The sequence below is a fragment of the Myotis daubentonii genome, chromosome 1 (assembly GCF_963259705.1).
Source record: "Myotis daubentonii chromosome 1, mMyoDau2.1, whole genome shotgun sequence".
Taxonomy (NCBI): domain Eukaryota; kingdom Metazoa; phylum Chordata; class Mammalia; order Chiroptera; family Vespertilionidae; genus Myotis; species Myotis daubentonii.
The window spans coordinates 75,911,363-75,931,852 of NC_081840.1; the positions used below are offsets into that span (position 1 = coordinate 75,911,363).

At 41.2% G+C, this 20,490-nt stretch overlaps 4 protein-coding genes and 1 pseudogene across 5 annotated transcripts in view; 4 read left to right on the forward strand and 1 right to left on the reverse strand.

The window, feature by feature from the left end:
- Nucleotides 1-14,613, forward strand: part of LOC132239660 (ribonuclease 4-like) — a 122,269-nt gene extending 107,656 nt beyond the window's left edge. The window contains exon 3 of the transcript XR_009454109.1: nt 14,515-14,613. The gene's annotated coding sequence lies outside the window, so the exon portion shown is untranslated. The remainder of the gene's footprint in view (nt 1-14,514) is intronic.
- Nucleotides 1-20,490, reverse strand: part of LOC132239603 (ribonuclease pancreatic-like) — a 57,555-nt gene that overhangs the window by 25,737 nt on the left and 11,328 nt on the right. The gene's annotated exons all lie outside the window — the stretch shown is intronic.
- LOC132239703 (ribonuclease 4-like) lies at nt 3,875-14,613 on the forward strand (annotated as a pseudogene).
- Nucleotides 3,894-20,490, forward strand: part of LOC132239686 (angiogenin-like) — a 59,884-nt gene continuing 43,287 nt past the window's right edge. The window contains exon 1 of the mRNA XM_059706376.1: nt 3,894-3,995. The gene's annotated coding sequence lies outside the window, so the exon portion shown is untranslated. The remainder of the gene's footprint in view (nt 3,996-20,490) is intronic.
- The window catches only part of LOC132239675 (ribonuclease 4-like), a 71,430-nt gene continuing 54,854 nt past the window's right edge, over nt 3,915-20,490 (forward strand). The window contains exon 1 of the mRNA XM_059706343.1: nt 3,915-3,995. The gene's annotated coding sequence lies outside the window, so the exon portion shown is untranslated. The remainder of the gene's footprint in view (nt 3,996-20,490) is intronic.

The following is a 20,490-nucleotide window of genomic DNA, read 5'->3' on the forward strand; positions in this document are numbered from 1 at the left end:
TGTCCAGGAAGAGATTGGACAAAAATCTTACACCTATGGATGAGGACAGTGAGGGAGCAAGGACAGGGGGTGGGGTGGGAACCAGGTGAAGGGGAGCTATGGGAGGGGTCAGGGAAGAGGAACATATGTAATAATCTGAACAATAAAGATTTTTAAAAAGATATAGTGTTTATTAATCATAGACTATAATTTCCTGTTATATTTTGAAACACAAATGGATAAGACTTAGATGTACTTTAATAAAATGGTAAAACTTCTTTCTCAAAAAACATAATTTTTTGTTTTCTCATAACCTCATTGTGCCAAGCTGAAAATAAAAACAATTAGAATGAAAGCAACCATTCACCATTCACCTGACTCTGCATTGTCAACCATGTAGGCAGGTTGTGGGTTTCCCCAAGGTTGCTCAGTGAAATCCTAGAGTCAGAGAAGGGATGTGGCTGTGTTCAGAGGCTGGAGGCTGCTCCCCGCCATCACTGCCAAACTAATCCCAGAGGCTGATCTGTCTGTGTGAGCTGGGCTGGAACTGGTGTTTCAGGCCAGGGGACTGTTTGTGTGTGAATGTGATATTAGAGTGGAGCATCTTGTCTCTGTTCTTAGGCAATTCATCAGAGGAGGGTTGTGTTGATCAAGTCATCTTGTCCCCAAAGGCTGTGGGAGGTGCTGCTGCCTCAGTCTCCTGGGACTGCTGAGGCAATCAGGGTATTGGAATGGGCCTGGCAGCCATCTTCCCTAACAAGTGACTGGCTGATAACTTTTGGAACTCACTTCTCAGTGTCTCTTGAAAAGTGATATGTGATTAATTTAAAGTAGGTTCCACTCCCAAATAGCTTGTCTGCCCACAAAGGATGGTGAGGGTTTGGGCACTCTGCTCGGTGCCAGGAGAGGCCCCACTCTAAGGACCCCACATCCTGTTCCTTTCTTTGCTCCTAAAACACAGTGAACTTTGGTGTTTGGCAGAACAAATGTTCTGGTCAGAGACATGCCTGTCCGTTCCTCTCCAGAGGCTTCAGTAACCCTGAGGCACCAAGTACTGAAGGAAAGCTGTTTATGGCAGTTTGCTTGGTCCTCTTCTCACTACCTCCAACTTTTTTCCTTTTAGCTCAGGATTTGATTGAGGATGCAGGGAAGAAGGGAGAGGACTGGGAGAAAGTGAAGCTCAGGCAGCACTGTGTCCCAGCACAACTGAAAAGCAGGGGACGTTTGTCCCTTTTGGGTTCTCCATGCTGCCCATGTCACCAGAAAGGGACAGCACTGGGCCAGCAGGACTGGGATGTGTGGGTTTTGACTTCATGCAGGAAAGAATACAAGTCACAAGCCCAGATGATTTTGAGAGTATGTTTATTAAAGGTTAGGACAGTGACACAAAGGAAGAGCTTTGGATAGAAGAAGCAAGGTCACAGTAACAGAAGTGACCCCTACACTGTGCTGTGTAAACTCAGAAAAGGGAGTCACAGCAACAGATGTGAGCCTAGGCTGGGCTGCTAGATCACTGAGAAGTAAAAGTGTGAGAGATAAAAGTGAGCCAAGTGGGGGCTGCTTTTGGCTCACTGAAAAGTTAGACAAGAGGAGGACCCTGGGAACTTAGGAGAAAGAAAGTAAACTAACACACCTGAGGAAAGGGTGGCATTCATGTGCTCAGGGGAGAGCATGTCTTGAGGATTTTATCTGTTTTCTATAGAAGAAAATTTTAGGGGAGGTCTTCATCAGAATATTCACCAGCTGTTTAGGCATGTATTTTAACATGCTTATGTATCAAATAAGGGTATAGTGGGGTTTGGGATCATTCTCTGGTCATCTTTAGCTCTATCTTGGATTCGTCTGGCTCTAATTGGGTTTTTTGTTATTTATTCCCACGACTTGACTTCATTCGTTCTTGGGTTTGGCACTAATGGCACCACTGGGTCTCTGTTATCTGTCTCCCTGACTACGGTGATTTTAACTACTCACTCTCTGTTTGGGGAGCAGAGGTGTAAATCACCTGCTCCTAAGTGTCCTTGTTTAAATATTTTGTCTTCATTTTCCTTGGAACTTGCCATGGAACTTACCTAGTTTTTTTACTACCCTGCCTCATCTACTTTTCTTCCTCCTTAACTCCTCATGCCCTTCCAGTCACCAACACTGTTCCTAAGATAGGCTCCAGAGCAGGTGCCCAAGCATGTGTAACCCACTGAAAGCTGTTTTTATTTTTATTTTTTAAAAAATATATTTTATTGATTTTTTTACAGAGAGAAAGGGAGAGGGATAGAGAGTTGGGAACATCGATGAGAGAGAAACATTGATCAGCTGCCTCCTGCACACTCCCCACTGGGGATGTGCCTGAAACCAAGGTACATGCCCTTGACCGGAATCGAACCTGGAACCCTTCAGTCCTCAGGCTGACGCTCTATCCACTAAGCCACACCAGTTAGGGCTGAAATCTGTTTAAAGAGTTAATCTCTCCTAGGAGAGAGTGCTTTGGAACAGGGACCAATACCCCCAAAGCAAAGGTATATCTGTGGGTTTTAAGGGTTTATCAGTAAGCTAGAAACAGAGCTTTCCTGGGACTTTTGGAAGCCTTTCTGCTCTACCTGCCTTGTTTGGTAACCACTACCAAACTCAGTTGTGCTGGTGAGGGCTGAGAGAAGCCGGGAGAATTTGCATGGTTGGGGTCCCCAAAGTGAGATCAGAGAATGCATTTTTACACCATGAAGATAATAAAAAGCCCTTGGGGCCTAGGAGTCATTCACTGTTTTAGAAACTAAGACTGTAGAGATGATAAGACAGTTATTCTTATCTCAAGGGGTTCTATCAAATGGAGAAACAATGAGATCAATTAACCATCTAAGGAGTGATGCTTATCAGTGGAGATCATCGGTTTTGCAGCTGTGCTACAAGGAACAGAATATTGGGGGCTCCTTGTTATGCCCAGATTTCAAGGTCCCCAAAAGACCACCACCAGGGAGCCAGCCAAGTCCGATGCAAAAGCAAAGAGTCTTTATTCAAACCCGGGTTTGGCTCCCAGCCTCTTTACCGACGCAGCGGCGAGACGAGAGAGCTAGCCCAGTGAGAAAAGGGGTTTAATAGGGGGGTTGGAGTAAAGGGAGGAGAGATGACTGTGGGCACTGCCGATTGGTCAGGTGCAAGTCGGGGTCTTGTTACACAGGATGTGGTTGTGACTATTGTGCGCACATCCCTTGATTGTCATTGGTTAGTTTAAAGAGCAGAGGCTTGGGCTTCCAGGAAGAAGCTCCTTGCCGAGCACATTGCTGATGGCTGCTGCCTAAATATGGAGGATCCAGAGTAAGATGGAGGGCGTAGTCCTCGCCCTTTCACTGATTAGTCTTTTGTGAACCGCTGAGGATGAAATAAGGAGAAGCCCAGGAAATATGGCAAGAATGCTTCTGAGGGTTAGTAGCTGGGAGGTTGAGGTCAAGGTTAGTGGGTTCTAACAACTGTTACATAACCTTCTCTAAAAGTGCTTTCCTGGTTCTGTGAAATCTATGAATAACCTACTTATTGGCATGGCATCCTTTCATGAAACCAAATTATGTGGATACATTTTCTCTGTGGGGTTCTTCCAAGGCAGTTTTTGGAGTTGAAACAACGTCTTCTGGATCCAGATCATGTATGTGAACAATGAAATCTTGATCCTGTCATTGGGAATAGAAAGAACCATGAACATCGGAAAAAGGGCAGCTTTGGGACAAAGGGCCATGCTTAACAATATAAAAAATGGCCTTCCAGAACAAATCTTTAATCCACTCTAGTGGGTAAATATTTGTTTGGTCTAGTCATTTGCAAGGAAATGTGAATTTCCTTGTTTGTCAAGGGGAGTGCCCTTTGTTTGCAAAAATCTGCCAGGATTAGGGTTCTTTGGAACTAGTTTCCCCACCCAGTTCATTTTATCGCTATATAATCAGAGCCAGAGGGATCCAGTGCACACAGCTGGAACTCATCTCCAGGAACAAAGAGCTGGAAACCATCTTCAGTTGGAGGGACTCTTCCAGATTTTTGTAAGATTCTTACACCTGAATAATCTATTTCTCTGTTTGTTTATTTGTACCTATTATTTCTAGCCATTTAGCTATTTCAATGAAACATTTTTCCGCTTTTAAAAACTCTGGGGCCAACTTATGAATTAAGAAGGAAGTGAACCAGATTCTAAAGTTTAAAATGAAAGCAGATTTCTTTTGGGATTGTCTATATGTGTGTGGATGAAGGGAGATTACTGAGACTGGGAGCAAGTGGAGGTTTCGGAGGGATTCCTGAATTGTGATAAAATCTCCTAAATCCTGGGGAAGCCATTTGCTGAAGGGCATCTGGATGCCCCCAGGGAGCAGGCATTAAATGTGGCAGAGCAAGGAAAGAAAAAAAAAGTATGTTTTTAGTTCTATTTTCTCCTAACTTTACCTACTAATTTTTTTACTTAACAAAAGTTTTGATTGCTCTTTAAGAGCCAAGTGGAACACATCCAAGATCAAAAGGTTTATTGGAAGGTTGAAGGGGAGAAAGAAGGAAAAGAGGTAAAGGGAGAAATATGCATTGGGTGTTATGCTTTCCACTTTTAGGGATACTGCCCTGGAATATATAAAAGTGTGAAGCTACATGTATGGAAATTAAAACCATAGTTACTTCTTATAGACTGTAAGTTAAGTCCCTGGTGTGTAAAGTTGAACGAATCTCTTGAATACCAAACATTGTGGAGAGAGGAAGAGAATTTTAATTCTTGTGAAGATTAAAGGGTTGGTTTGAGACAGATGATAAAGTTAGTCTGAAGAACAATGAGGACATATTTCATTGACAAAAGGCTGACTGACACTTATGTGCTTGACTATGGAAGGTTATGTGTGAGTGAGTTTGATGACCAGATGTGAGGCTCTAAACCCTTGGCCTAGGCAGATTCACCTCAGCACCACAAATGATCTGTCTCGTACTTGTTTTCTCCCAAATTCATTTTACCTCTTTTGGGGAAATTTAGGATTGAATATATGAGTGAGCAAGTTGTGAGTTGGGGAGTAGGTATTAGATACTGGTGGCCATGCTGTGTACTGGCTGGGCTTTGGTTTCTGGATGTCGTAGGGATTCAAGATTACAATAAGCCTGAGAAAAATTAAGCTAAGTTCTTAAAGAATTAATGTGCAAATTCTGCAACTTAGAAGCAAAGATTTCCCTTTATCTCTCCAGACTGGGGTGGGAGGCCTTCAATCTCCAACCTAGCAGTGGCTTTGGAGCATATGAAGCCCCTGTGTGGCATCAGTCCGGGGCCTTATTTAGAGGTGGTCTATGGGGTTGGCTTATATACTGAGCCTTAACAAATGATACATCGCAGTGAGTTGGGTCTCGAGTCTTCTTATCACCTATTTCTTTCACAAGGTGCCTTCTGCTATCAACTAAACTTATACAGACTTATCTCTGTAATTCCACTACATTTTTGCTAGTAAAACAGGAAAAGATTCTCTTATGCTTAAAAAGAATCATAGAATTTCAGATTTTAGTGTTAGCAACTCTCTCATTCTATAGATGAACAAACGTAAGCCTGGAGAGGAAAATGAAGTAAGTCACTAAAAAATAAAATAAAGCCCTGGCTGGTTTGGCTCACTGGATGGAACGTCGGGCTGGGGACTGAAGGGCTCCGGGTTTGATTCCGGTCAGAGACATGTGCCTTGGTTGTGGGAACATCCCGAGTGGGTGGTGTGCGGGAGGCGGCTGATCGACACTTCTCTCTCATCGATGTTTCTGACTCTGTATTCCTTTCCCTTCCTCTCTGTAAAAAAAATCAATAAAATATATATTTAAAAATAAATAAATAAAATAAATAAATATTGAGGGTCTACTGTGAGGCAGGCACTGTGATTCAAGGTGAATAATATGGGCTCAGCCCTCCTGTAGAATGTACACCATAGGAAACACTGACAAGACGACAAATGATTGGATAACAGGTTGGAAATGGCACCCGTGGATATTGGCAATAGGTATATCTTTATTTGTGATATCCATGTGAGCAGATCCTGAGCTTTATGACTTTTGCTTTCACACTGTATCTAATGGGGTGTCCTTGGTCTCAATATCTAAGCACAGAGGGTTTGGACAGACACTAGACAGGCCCAGCAGCTCAGATCCCACTCTTTGAAGAACAATAGCCCCACAACCTGTACAATACTGGTACATCTTACAAGGAACCCTGGTCTTCACTACAGCTTGGGAGACATTGGCAAGATTTCTACCCACCACTGCCACCTAAGGACTCTTTCAGCTACTACAGCTCTGGTTCTATTTCCTGATTTTGAACTCTGGGATTCTGGCCCCAGGCAGAGAGGTGTTGACTTGGTGACCCTGAGGTCCTGTTCCATCTTGGGAGCCTGAGATTCTGTAACTGCCTTTGATGTTAGAAGGCAATATTTGTCTATTGAAGAACAAGAGACCTAAATAAATCCAAATCAATAAGCCTTTGATGAGGTCTTCCACAAAACTAGAAAAAGAAAACACCCAGAAGACTAAAAAGCACAATGTAAATGTAAACAGCTCGGCAAATGGGAAACATGGCAGGTGAGCAGCTGTGCTGAAGCAGTGGCCATGTATGAATGCTTGTTATTCTTTTAGGGCTGGCTCTTCTCTCTTCAGTCATGAACCACATTTTTGCTCAAGTCCCAAGAACAGGCTTTCACTTGATTCTATTATAAATTATAATTGGTGTTCTGAATGGAATTTTTTTCAGCTGTTATTTACTTCAATATTGTGGAATGACCAAAATTTTTCTTGGTGTTTAATTTGGTATTCTTCAACAGTGTGCCAAATTTGTGTATTGCTATTATGAATCAGACAAGATGTATCAATGCCAAATGATGATGAGAAAGAGTGTTCACTTTGCTCTCTCTCTCACATGCCTTCCCATTATACCATCAGAACCCTGTATTTCCTGGTCTTTCTAGATTCAGACATACTCCAAGGGCTGTTTAGTAATACTACAGGCTTAGTGCTAGGACCTGTGGCATCTTTAAGGGTATAAAAATATTTGAAAATACTTTTTATTGAGTTAGAAAAGTACAAAATAATGATTACTGATTAATGCCTATAAAAAATACCATTTGTTTCCTTTTAATTTAGGATTTCTATGAATTACATCACACTTAAGAATAAAATTGAAGGTTCAATTTTTTCTCCCATTAAAAGAATTTCTCGTTAGATGTGATGGTTGCTAAGAAATCATAGCCAATCATAAAGTAAATAAGTTGCTCATTCACAAACAATTTGAAAAACAAAATTATAAAAACCAGTTTCAAATTTTTGTGAAAAGTCACTTGTATTATTGGATGTGGGAACACTCACATATATATGATATAATGTGGGGGAAGATATGATGGTTTTTAAAGGCTCTGAATGTTCTTTAAACTTTTCTCCAAAGAACTAAAGATATTGTCAGAAACAACCTGCTGCAAACACCAAATAGTTTTCAGTTCTCAAATCTTCACATTTCTTAACACAGAAAGTTTTAAACGTTCATAAGAAATTTATTTTCTATTTTGTTATAATATATAGTTGTTTAATTCTATTTTTAATCAGCTATCATTGAGATAAAATCATACTCCAGGAAGAAGCATTATACTTACTTTATGAGTTTATTTGAGTGTCTATGACACATTGCCCCTGGGAAGTGTGAGTTCTAAAGTTTAGACTGAAAACTCTTGAGAGATGATGGTAGCAATTCTCTTCTCTTTGTTATTCTTAAAAAAAAAAAAAAACCACCACTTTATTTATTTAATTATTTAATCCTCAACTGAGGATATTTCCCCATTGATTTTTAGAGAGAGTAGAAGAGAGAGGGAAAGACACAGGGAAATATAGATGTGAGAGAAACACATTCATTGATTGGGTGCTGTAAGAGCCCCAACCAGGGCCCTGGCCAGGAAGGATTCCCCCTTTCCTGGGGTTAGGGTTCATTAGAAGTCCCTCTTTGACCTCTTTGGTCAGTATAGCTCAGTTGGTTGAGCATCATCCCATGCACCAAAGGGTTGCCGGTTTGATTCCTGGTCAGATCCAAACCCTGGTATTGGTTTGATCTTTGGTCTGGGAGCCAATAGGAGGCAATCAATAGATCTTTCTCTCACACATCAATGTTTCCCTCACTTTCTTTTTTTTTAATATATTTTATTGATTTTTTACAGAGAGGAACGGAGAGGGATAGAGAGTTAGAAACATCGATGAGAGAAAAACATCGATCAGCTGCCTCCTGCACACTCCCCACTAGGTATGTGCCTGCAACCAAGGTACATGCCCTTGACCAGAAGCGAACCTGGGACCCTTGAGTCCGCAGGCTGACGCTCTAGTCACTGAGCCAAACCGGTCAGGGTATCCTTCTTGCTCTTTCTCTCTTTCTCTCCCTCTCTTTTCCACTCTCCCTTCCTTTCTGTCTAAAATAAAATAAACATATTTTTTAAAGTCCATCTTTTTGATAGTTTTCTTATCTTACTGTTTTAATTCAATGAACTGGAGCTCCTATTCCTTCTCCATGGATGCTACATCTCCTTTTAGGGAGGACTTGGGTATATCTTAATGGTCTCTGTGTGCCAGGACCTAGCCTTGTACCCAGAGGAGCTTATGTAATGCTTGTTATTCAATTAATTAACAAATGAATTAGACTGTGAATGGATATTGCAATGCTATGACTGATAGAAAGGTAAGTACTCAGTGAGTCTTAAGGGATAGGAAAGAATGTTTGGGGCTGGAAGTTGTGTTCAGGAAACTTAGATTGATTTTCCAAAAGAATGGATTGATAAGAAATGTGAAATTAATGAGGAAAAGAAAAGAAAATATATAATTTAGGTGACTGAGGATACCTGACTCCTGATGACCTGTCCTTTTAGCCTACTTTGCCCCACCATACCTTTTGCTCTTGTCAGGAGCTTTTGTTAATAGAGATGATGATGAGCCTGGGTCCCCTGTTGCTGGTCTTCATACTGGGTCTGGATCTAACCCCACTGACCCTGGCTCAGAATGATGACAGGTATAGACTCTTTCTGGCCCAGCACTATGATGCCAATCCAAGTGGCCAAAATGGTAGAAACTGTGAAACCATGATGAGGAGATGAGGGCTGACTTCACTCTGCAAAGACACCAATAACAACATCAAGGTGGTCTATGAAGATGAGAATGGAATGCCTTAGAGAAAAAAATTCAGAATAAGCAGGTCACCTTTCCAGGTCACTACTTGCAGGCATAAAGAGGGTCCCTCTGGCCTCCCTGCCAGTACAGAGCCACATCAGGGTCCATAGACATAGTTGTTGCCTGTGAACATGCTTCTTCAATACCCAGGTTATAGATCAGTGTCCAGGTGCCACCTGGGAGAGCCCAGTCTCACTGAAAGTATTTAAATTTATGGAGGAAGAAATGGGGAAGTAAATTACTGTTGCACACTCAGCACATGAATCTTTCTTCCTTGAGTGAACCTATTTCAAACTTGATATCACTGTAATTTCCTAAGAAAGTAGGAAAAAGAGTTTTCCAAACCTCTCCTAATAGAAAATTTGCCTTATTGTAAAATCAAAAAAAACAACAACAACAAAAAGAAACCTTTAGGATGTGAGAAAGGTTCAGATTTTGGTAGAATATGTGGACCCTTACCCTTTCCTCAGGTTCTCCAACCAGTACCTTCACCCTGATATGATACAAGATGACTTCCATAGGGATCATTGATCTACTCAATGCCTTGATAGGGAAGGCCAAAAGTATAGACCATTGTTATACTGAGTGTGCAAACACATATCTTCTTCAAACATCTGTTTAAAGAATTATCATTGCATTCTCTGCTCTGGTGTTAAGGCAAATGACTGTTTCCTAGGGAATCACATGGCAATGGGATGGGGTTGCTTGCTGACCTGCTGATGGAACTAGCAGCTGGGTAGTCAAGCCTAGCAATTTTTGCTCTGGATCTGTTGTGCTGTCACAACCTAAAGCTGCTTAAAATGAAATGTCATGTGACAGGAAAGTCAGTCTTTACCTCAAGTGAAACATTTTAGGAATTGAACTCCTGGTCAACTTTGCAAGAAGAAGAAAGCAAAAACCTCAAAATTCCCAAGCCCTTTGAACATGGTGATATGCTAGGAAGAAAATTCCACTCAATGTGAAGAGGAAATTTTCTGTAGGGACACAGCTGAGTTGTTTCAACTTAAAAACAACCTCTAATTTGGAAGGAATATAGGCACTCCACACAATAAGGGAGAGAGGAATAATAACATACACAACTTGGTGTAGTCATTCATTATTTTATCCAGATTGAAGGATGCAAAGGAAACCAAGAAAAATGGAAATTGCAAAAATGACCATTGCCAACACTTACTGAGCACTTACCATGTGCCTGGCATTATGATAAGCACTTAACATTGATTTTATCATTTATTCCTCATAACATCCCTAGAGGTAGGTATTATTATATTCACTTACTTAAGAGGAATAATGCTGAGTGAGGTTAAGTAATTTTCCCCAGATCATATAGTTAAAGTGGCAGAACTAGTTCTTTGGGATCACAGTATCAAAAGAAGTTCTTATTGAGAATCAATGTGGTAGACTGAAGGAAGCCTTAGGGACAAACTCTGACCAAAAAGTATGTGTTGGGATGGTTTGGGGATCATTTCATTTTCTGTTGTAGCTCGAGTCTTGAGAGACACCCATTGATGGCTACATTGGACTTCTGTTGCCAAATATTTGTTGATGTCTTATTAAATCAGTTGGTTATTGTGGCTGAGGCTGTGGGTTTGCTCTTGCATGAATAGTTTAGGTCTTCTCTGTAGCCAGTTATCTTTCTAAATCATATCTTGGACACAAAGAAGCAGGATGAGAAAAAGTAGATAAAACCATGCAAAATCAGAAGTAAAGATTACCCCTGCAAGATTAGATTTGGGGAAAATAACCCAAAGTGTATTGTTGTGATGAAGCTATTACCGAAGTGCTAAGTGTACCTTCAGAAGTTCTATCCATTAGTCTAAGGATGAGGAGTTAATCAGCATCATTTCTCCCTGTTACTCTTCTTCCCACAACTGTTCCCTTCTCTCTCTTCCTAAGCCCATATCTCATATCTATAGCTATAGGCACTGGTATGTGACATAGAGCTTTCTGGACTTTTGTATACAAGCAAAAGGCGGCTATGACTATAGGAGATAGCATTTTAAAGAATTAAGTTATGTTTGAAACTGGTATGCAGGTCCCTCATCGGCCATTTCAGTCACCCAGACAGTGTGACCTGCCATCATGAAGCTTCTTTGAAAACAAAGGACAGTAGTACCCATATTCATCAAACCAGGACTTCAGCTACTATCAGCTCTTGGACTGCCTGTGTAGAAATGGGCCTGTATGACCCTCAAAAAACAATCCTTTCTGTTTTGGCTGCTCACTTCCTGTTGAGTCAGAGATTAATTTTATTTGCTCTAGTACAGCGATTTTCAACTGGTATGCCCCCCAAATTTTTAAAACCAGCAGTATCTGACTAGTCAGGGAAACTGACCACTTTTCCCTTAGATTGTCAAATTAAAAAAATGACAACCAACACGAGAGCCGCCTGGTGTGAATGAATCAAAATTATACCATTTTTTTTGTCAGATTGACAAATAATATTTTTTGGTGTGCTTCAGAATTTAATAATTAGTTTATGTGTGCCATGAGATTGAAAAGGTTGAAAATTGCTGCTCTAGTGAGTCAGCCCTGCTTCATTGCCATGGTCAAGGAGATTCACAGTTCATGAGTTCATGCCAATCCAAGTAATGACCGTCAGATGGCAGCATCTAGCTAGTTAGTGTTGGTGAGAGATTCCCACTTCCACTCCTCCTCTATTCCACCCTTTATTAAACTCTGTTACTAAAGAGAAGCAACTCTGAACATAAATGTCTTTAATATCCTGAATATCTGAGGAGTGGAAAGAGAGAGGGAATAGAAGATGTGCATAAAGCACTGATTTTAGACTCAGATAGGTCTTGGTTATTTCCTTTCCTCAGTCAACAGAAGCAATGTTCTGACACTATATGGCAATGCTTTCTTTGTTGTGGCTCTGAAGGTTTTTGTTTAGTTTTGTGTGTGTGTTTTAAAAAAAAAAAAAAAAAAAAAAAAACCTCTATTAAACTTATGCTTATTTTACACTTCTGAAAATGCCAACAAAATGATTCTGCAACTAGAGTAGACAGCAAACTAACAACAGCTATTGGGAAGATAGACACAGCCTGAAGGATACATGCATGATGATGGATTATATCACCAGGGCCTAGTTTTTAGGTTGTGCATAGAAACAGCAAGGAAAGAAGTCACAGTCCAAGTCCTCTTTTGTGGAGATTGTGCTGTTGACATTTATTTTTTAAATTTCTTTTATCAGCCAATTCCACAAGTCTGGGAAACACCTTCATTCCCTATACTCATATCATTTCATTCATTCATTAGTTCCCTTGTTTTGTTTATTAGTTCACTCAACCAATATTTATTATTTTCAGAGCACTTTGGCTGGATACTCTGGTTTTTACTTTTTTAAAATAGGATTTATAAGTTTTCAAAAAAACAACAATTCAATTTTAATATCATTAAAAGAATGCCAACAGGTGAAAAAGGTGAAGGAATTAAAAAGTACAAATGGCCAGTTTTAAAAATAGCCATGGGGATGCCAAGTCAGCATAGGGAATATAGTCAATAGCATTGTAATAACAACGTATGGTGTCAGATGGGTGCTAGACTTTTGGGGTGATCACTTCATAAGGTATATAAATGTGTAATCACTGTGTGGTACACCTGAAGCTAATATAGTATATGTCAACTGTAATTGAAAATTTTTTTAATTTAAAAAAAGAATAGACATATGAGAGGAAAGGCTAACCCTAAATGTTACTCTATCCTTTTCCCACACCTTCCTCAATTCCCAGATGTCAGGAATTGAAATCAGTTTACAAACTCTCATTGGCATATCCTGTCTGTCCAAATTTTGGGGAATCAGAGTCTCCAGGGAATCAAACACTCTCCTACGATCACATGACTAGAAAATTCCTCAAGAGACAGACAACTCTAGTTTCATTTAGATCTGCCTTTTCTCCCTTTTCACACCCTGACCGTAAAGGACATATGCACTTGGACATCCAGCCCGTCAGTCTCTGCCCTGAGTCATTGTACTGGATACAGCACCGTCTCTCTTATAAAAGAGAAAAGTTCTTGCTTTCAGAGAAGATCATGTTTGCAAACTTTTAACTTTTGGGGAAGCAGTGATGAGAAAAGTTGTGAGCAGAGAAGTGGGGAGGAAAGAGTAGACTGTAGAGTTGAGGAAATATCAGCTTGCTATTGTCAACACCTCTCTCTGGTGCCATTTGTTACCTACTTTCTCCTACCTCTTGGTTTCTCTCCAGGCACCTCCAAGGCAGTGATGGCTCTCCAGAAGACCCTTTCATTGCTTCTGCTCTCGCTGCTGACCCTGCTAGGTTTGGGGCTGGTGCAGCCCTCCTATCGCCAGTCCACGTACCAAGGGTTCCTGCAGCAACATGTGGACTCTAGTTGGCCAGGTGGCAACAACTGGTACTGCAAGATGATGATGAAAAGACGGGGGATGACCAGGCCTAGGTGCAAGAAATTCCACACCTTCATCAACGAAGGCATCGGGACCATTTAGAACATCTGCAATACCACCAATATCCAATGCAGGAATGGCAGGATGAACTGCCATGCAGGTGTAGTAAGAGTCACTACCTGCAGGCTTACAGCAACTTCCCCACAAAACTGCAGATATCAGGGCAGGGGCAGGTCTAGGCGTGTTGTCATCGCCTGTCAGGGTAACCCCCTGGTGCCTGTGAACTTTGACAGCTAGATACTACTCTGAAGGGGTTATGGCCCCATGGTTGACCTTTTACTTATTCCTTGAATTGCAATGAGTAATGCATTTGAGCTCTCTCAGGCTCTGCCTCCTCTGCTTATTACTCCCTTTTTTCTGTATAATCCATTCTGTTAAATGCATCAAAGAGAAATGGAGACATAAACCTATAATGGGACTGGGCTTTCTGGAATAAAATGTTCGATAAACTCTTCTGCTTCCTTTTATAATACTGGTCAGCTTAGCTCTCTCAGATCCTATCCTCTGGAATGTAGTCATTATGTGTATGATATAGCATTTCAAGTATTTTAAGGTGCTTCCATCTCAGTTATCTCATTTTAATACCACTGCACCCCTGTGGTGCTCATGTTGCTACAAAAAGGGCCCAAAGTTAAAGGGTTTGCTGAAGAACATGAAGATAGTGGAAAAGCTGACACAAAAAATCCATTTAAAAAAAAATCCATTTCAACTGGCTACTAATCCAGGGCTTTTCCTACTTCATCACAGGGAGTGCTTTAAAAGTAACTGCTTTTTGATATTCTCAAAAGTCAGCTGTTGAGGGAACCATTAAAAATTTAGAAATATGAACTGGCAAAATGAGAGCTCTGTCTGTATAATTTGACAACCTTGTTATGTTTGTACCTATAAGATAAGGAAATTATACAGGACTTTCTTTTTCTCTTCACAAACTTTTGAATCACTGTAGTAAGTCAGAGTATTAACAATGTACTAGATCATTAAGACTCATTCACTCTTCCTGACTAGAAAGGTTTTTCATGATTTCTTTGCAATAAAGAACTCCAACCACAGATACCTGTGAAGATGGTACTGTGGTCCTTGTGTGGGATTTTTTTCTTTTATCCTCTTTTAATCCTTTTCTAGTTTATAAACATATACCAACAACTGAATATCCTCATAAACTGGTCCATGATTGAAACTATTGGATCAATGACCACAACACAGAAATATTTGTGTCATTTACTAAAGACAGTTCTCTCACCCATCCCTTTTCCTTTTGATTATTTTGAAACAAATTGGGGAACAGAGATGTATGAAGACACTAGCAGTTAAAAAATGAAAGTATGTATGTGAGAGTGTATGTGTGTGTGTATGTGTGTGTGTGTGCACATGAAAGGACTAAACTGAAAATACTTGAATTGCAGCAGATACAAATTATTTATATTTAAAGTGTGCAACCTGATTCAGTATACATTTGCATTGTGGAAGAATCACTACAATCAAGCTAATTAATGTATCAGTTAACTCACATGGTTACCAAAAGTGACCCCATTTTGGATTGTTTTCAACCATTCTTTTCAACACTACTGACCATCATAGCTTAGCCCACCAGTTTCTTCTGACTACATACTGCTTTCACACCATTGTAAAGTTAAAAAACCATAGACATGAAAATCCTATATAATAAAAGCGTAGTATGCAAATTGTCCCCTCGACCAGGAGTTCCTCTGGGAGTTCTAACAGGGGTCGGGCCCAGCTGGGGGAAGGGAAGGAGGCCTCTAGCCTGCAGCAGCAGGCGGCTGTGGGAAGGGAGAGAGTACCTGGTCAGCAGCCGGCAGCGAGCAGCCACTAAGGACCCTACCAGTGCATGAATTTTGTGACCTGGACTTCTAGTTTATAAAAAAAAATTGTGAATCATGTTTGCTAATCCATGTCACCAAACTAAAAATTAACAACTAACCAAATTTCAGCCTCTTCCAGTGGTGAAATTTTAAACCAGTCAATTTAGAATTATCTGATCAGCACTGATGAGGTAATGTGGATGATAGGACCCTCTGCCTTCCCCTGAATGAAGGTGCCCTTGCTGAAAATAATCCAGGCTTCTAACTATGTAGTCCCACTGTGCTTGGCTGCATATCTGGCGCTTTGGCCAGGCGGGGCGCGCTGTGCTCTCTGTCCCTAAAACACATAGATAGGAAGGTAGTCACTGCACTGATGCTGTACTGTGTCGGGAACAAATTGTGTAAACAAGGCTTTGTAACTAACTTTGTAGTTTTTTGCAAATAAAAACGCTGTAACTCCTATAGTCGACACTGCAGTTCAACCCTTGCTTCAACAGGGTGCTGTAACTATAGTCGCTGGCCAGCTTAATAAAGGCTCCTAAATCTTGATCTGAGTCCCTGGTGGTCATCTCCGCGGGTTGCCCCATAACATTTGGAGGCCCCAGCAAGATCCACTCTGGCCAAGTTGCCGGTGGACACCCTGGATGCCCCAGGCGAGGACACTCCAGTCTCCCTCCTAGGTTCCAGGGTGGCGGAGTGTTTTCCTCCCAAAACTCCAATCCAAAAATGATGAGCCACCTGGACCTCCAGCGGGGAGGTAAGAATCTGGTATCTGTCTGTGGAATGTTCCCTTTAGGACTCAAAAGAGGGCTGGACACAGCGGAACCTCGGAGTCTGACCGCCCAGACGCTACGGCATCTGGGGGTCCTAGTCTGGGCAACCTTAGGTTGCATTTCTCTGGTTTGTTTTGTCTTTGTTCTTTGTTGTCTTTGTCTTTGTCAAAATGGGTCAGGGTCAGTCATCTTCGTCGACCCCCTTACAATGTTTTCTTGAGAAATTTCAGGACTTCAAGAGACGTGGAGAGGACTACACCACTCCCGTTAATTATTTTGACTTACAGAAATTTTGTTTCATCAGGCCCACTCCAAGTGAGTGGAAGGGGAGCTTGATCACCTCCCTGGAAGTCAGCGACTTCCTCAGGCAAATTAATCAGGAATCAGTTGGACTGTTTAAACTCTCAGTAAGTATCTTGTAGAAGTAAAAACTCGACTGTCTGGTGTATGAATGTAAGTGTGAGAGTCTGTGTGAAGCAAAAGCTACTTTGTGCCGTCTGGCTGTACACATGAGAGTATTTGTTCTGTTGTTTAATTTGTTTAAAGATAGGGCAAACCCTGCTTTAAGGAGAAAAAAGTAGAGAACTTTTAATTGCTTTCCGCGATGTATAATTTTGCTGTGTTAGGTTAAAATTTTAGAAGTCTAGTGTTAATTTAAAGGTATAAGGTTGCAACCCCAACAAGTTTAAACAAAGGCTTATTAGGTTAAGATTAGTACATTTTCTCATGGCCTGTATAGGGTGAGGGAGAGGGACTGCTGGATTTTTATCATGTGGTCCCGAGACCTGCGACCTGCCTGTCCTTCCTGATAGATTTACAGTAGGTCTCTGTTTGGGACAGCATCTGCTCTGACTGGGGGAGCAAGAGAGCCAAAAACTGCTCCGGAGCAGGTGTGAGATGGGGTAGTGGTGGTAGGATTCGCTAGATAGGGTAGTAGGCTCTCAGCCTGCTGAGAGAGGAGCCTTAGGCTGGGGGACAGGGGAATAGTCAAAGAGTTCAAAAGTGGTAAAAGAGGAGAAGGATTTGAGCCTCTGGGGTTTAATGTAAAGAAGGAAAATCTAGGAGGGAGAGCAGCTAAGGACAGAGTAAATGGTTAATGCAGAAAAGGGGGAGGGGCGTCGGCAGGAAGAGCAAGGAGAGTATTTGTTGATTTTTACTTGTCTGAACTATGCTGGACTCAAGGCCGAAAGCTGCTACTAAGCACAACGGGTTTTTCTCTGTACTGTTTTGTTCTCTTTAACCCTTCCAATACTAAATTAGACTTATACAATATAATTGAAATTATATAAGGAAACAATTCTTACCTGCTGTTAGTAATCTAAGAAATGCTAGCTGTTTACTTTATAGTAATCATTAAAGGATTGAGGTTTCTAAGAATAAGGAATTACTGAGTAGAAGGTCTGAGGCATAGTTATGCATTTTTAAAGGACATAGAAAGAAGGTTTAATTTGAAAGAATAAAATTTATAAAGGTTGTATATATAATAAGGAGAAGAGAAATGTTAAAAAGGAAATTAATTAAATAATACAGGCAAGTAAGCCAGAAAGAGTAAATAATTTATATTCTGCCTCCCTAAACAGAGGGTAAATAGTTATGCCAAAGTACTTAGGGGCACGCTGTGCTCTCTGTTCCTAAAACACATAGATAGGAAGGTAGTCACTGTACTGATGCTGTACTGTGTCGGGAACAAATTGTGTAAACAAGGCTTTGTAACTAACTGTAGTTTTTGCAAATAAAAACGCTGTAACTCCTATAGTTGGAACTGCAGTTCAGCCCTTGCTTCAGCAGGGTGCTGTAACTGTAGTAGCTGGCCAGCTTAATAAAGGCTCCTAAATCTTGATCTGAGTCCCTGGTGGTCGTCTCTGCGGGTTGCCCTGGAACACCACTCTCTTTATGCCTATAAAAACCTTCCATTTTGAACAACTCACCAAAGCACCTTTCTAGTTGCTAGATTGCATGCTGCCCAATTCCTGAATTGCTTAATACAGCCAATTAGATCTTCAAACTTACTTGGTTGAATTTTGTTCTTTAACTCCTGCCCCCAGGGCCTTGCCATTCCTTTGTACCCAGAAGACTGTCTGTGTTGTATGACCCCTTTGCTCCAGGCTCTTCTCAGAGTGACCCCCAGTGTTCTAGATGAGGAGATAAACAGGTGCACAGAGTAAGGCTGTCCCCTCTTCCCCTACCACCACTGCCAATCAGTTGGAACACTGCACTTCCCTCATCTATTCCTTTCTTAGCTCTAAGAAAAGGGAAAGGACCTGACTTTGCACTTTAGATTCACACACTAATCCCCATGGTCCTGTGAAGGTGAGTATGGAATCTGAATAGGGCAAGTTAGAGTCAGAAGGGTTGGTACTGAGCACGGCTGGGGGAAAGGCACAGAACAGTGGAAGGGGTTTGCTTGACCTTCTAGGTGGTAGAGTTGAGAATGCAGTGATCCAACTTGTAAGAAGCATAGACCCGAATTTAACTCAGCATTAATCTCACTAATTCAACCTCCCTCCCTCCCCAATATTTTCAAGCATAATTCATTGAAGCAGCTTAAATCTTGGTCTTCTCCTCCTGTTTAGGCCATTTGAGCTAAGGATAGGGTGCCACAAATGAGAACCTGCCTATCCTTTGTTCTGTGCCTGACAGAGCACTGGAGACCCTCAAAAGTGCTGTCACACAAATCCCATTAGACTCTCACAGGTCATAAGGGAGCTACTATTAGGCTCATTTGAGGACACCGATTCTGAGATACTGAGAATCAGGTTAGAGTTTCTGTAGGGCCAGGTTAACTCCTTGTGCTAACTGAGGACAGAGAGCTGGTTTAAAGGGGAGACTTTTTCAAACATCTCTAGGCCCTGATTTTGACCAGAGTAGGTCCTGTGAGGGCAGTTTCAATCTTGGTACTTGGTTGCTTAAAACACTATTTCAAAACTTTATGATGGTATTCTTAATGGCAGATCAGATCATTCAGCATGATAATAATTAGGAAAATGGCCTCAGAGAAGGCAAGTGGGCAGTGTGAAGTGCTACCATGTTTCAGGCAGGCATTGGGGAAGTGCTATGGGGAAGTCAAGATGAGATAAGCCCTACTTGCAGAGTCGGTTTTAATTGCAGCCTGGGATTTCAGGGAGCCAAAGCTTCCTGCTTGGAAAATGTTTCCCAAGTCTACTCATCTTCTACATTCCCTTAAAGCAGTGGTTCTCAACCTTCCTAATGCCTCGACCCTTTAATACAATTCCTCATGTTGTGGTGACCCCCAATTTCATTGTTACAAATTGAACATAATTAAAGCATAGTGATTAATCACAAAAACAATATGTAATTATATATGTGTTTTCCGACGGTCTTAGGCGACCCTTGTGAAAGAGTCGTTCGACCCACAGGTTGAGAACCGCTGACTTTGAGGAACTTATTAAACACCCTTGGTTACCACACCAGTTTTTGTAAAGGCAAACTAGCTCAATCCCTTGGGGACAGAGGGATCCATGACTGCAGACTATAGGGAAAACCCTGAGCCTCTCCACTTCCCTCCTTCCAGATGATTTTAGCTGTCTTTTCACTCAGGTTCCTTGCTTGCCACACCAGAATCCAGAGTTGTCATCCTTCAACTCTCAGTCTGAAAACAGTGCAGGAATGGCTGTTGCACTGCCCACCTGCCACAAAGCACACTGGCTCCAGGCCAGCCCCAGGGCTCTGACTGCTCTCTGATCCCTTTAGAGGAGTGTTAAGCAATGTTTGCAACATTAATATTTAACACAAATCTGCCAGAGGACTGCTGTTGCAAGTTACTGTCGAGGATGAAAGACAGGAAGTTGGGAGCTGGCTAGAAAGTGGGCTATTTGAGAATGTTTTGTTTTAGAGCAGTGGTTCTCAACCTGTGGATCGCGACCCCTTTGGGGGTCAAATGACCCTTTCACAGGGGTTGCCTAAGACCATCGAAAAACAAATATATAATTATATCTTGTTTTTGTGATTAATCACTATGCTTTAATTATGTTCAATTTGTAACAATGAAAATACAACCTGCATATCAGATATTTACATTACGATTCATAACAGTAGCAAAATTACAGTTATAAAGTAGCAACAAAAATAATTTTATGGTTAGGGGTCACCACAACATGAGGGACTATACTAAAGGGTCGCGGCATTAGGAAGGTTGAGAACCACTGCTCTAAGTAATTCTTTTTCTCTTGATTTTCTTTTATTTATTACCAAGCCTAATCTTGCATTCTGGGCAACTATCAAAAGTCTAGATATGCTTGGAGGAAACTATTTTTTCCTTGGTGGAGGAGGGGATGGGATGGTGGTATTGAAAGCATATTTTACAAATAGTTTT